Raw genomic sequence first — 876 nt, forward strand, 5'->3', positions numbered from 1 at the left:
AATTGCGTCTTTGGTTTGTTGCAGGAAGATCGGCCTGGAGGTGCACCTGACTTGGACATTAGCAAAGCAGTCTATGTGTCACCTGCTGTATGCTGAGTTGGCGTCGCAGCACATAGCAGGAGGAATTGCTCCTCTTTCTCATGATCGCAGGAATGAATCTGGTAAGTTTTGACTTTCAGTGTGATGTTAACATAATTTACCAGTACATTTATGGTTGTCATGTCGGGTAAAAATTTATTCTGGTATTGTTTCTATTTGGGGGTTACTTGTCATTTCTTTACTGCCCATTCCTATTCCATATGTACGGCTTATTACTTGAGCCTAAAATATATAGTCGTGTTTTAATTTTAGTGTGGAACTGGAGGCAAATCATTAGGAATCACTGACAGTAATGCTGCTATTTATTTCATTTGTATGGTACAGTCGAAGTAAAATAAGAAGTGATGCTGGTTCTTGTCCAAAGGGATGTACCTGGACTTGATGCTGGCCACCTGTAACATAGAAAGTTTATTCGATGAGTTGGCGTCACAGTGATACATGTGGACCAGAACATGTTTGAGTTGAACTCTGAGATAATTTGAATTTAACTTAGATTTTTTTCCATTCTTTTTCAGATCACCAAAGTCGCCCAAAGTCACCAGCAGAAACAAGCCAGCTAATTGAGCAAGATGTACTCTCATAATGTAAATGAGTTGATATAATAAAGAATTCAATTACTATCCAACATTTTACATTATTTCATAGACCTGATTCTACGCTGCGGTAACTGTGGATGTAGTAGCAGACTGCCACCACTACAGCAGTGACGTCACGGGCATCTCGGATGCAGCTGTAGTTGCTGTGGAGGCAGTAGTAGACTTACTGCAGGATGCCGCT

The sequence above is a fragment of the Frankliniella occidentalis genome, unplaced genomic scaffold (assembly GCF_000697945.3).
Source record: "Frankliniella occidentalis isolate FOCC.00 unplaced genomic scaffold, Focc_3.1 Scaffold107, whole genome shotgun sequence".
Taxonomy (NCBI): domain Eukaryota; kingdom Metazoa; phylum Arthropoda; class Insecta; order Thysanoptera; family Thripidae; genus Frankliniella; species Frankliniella occidentalis.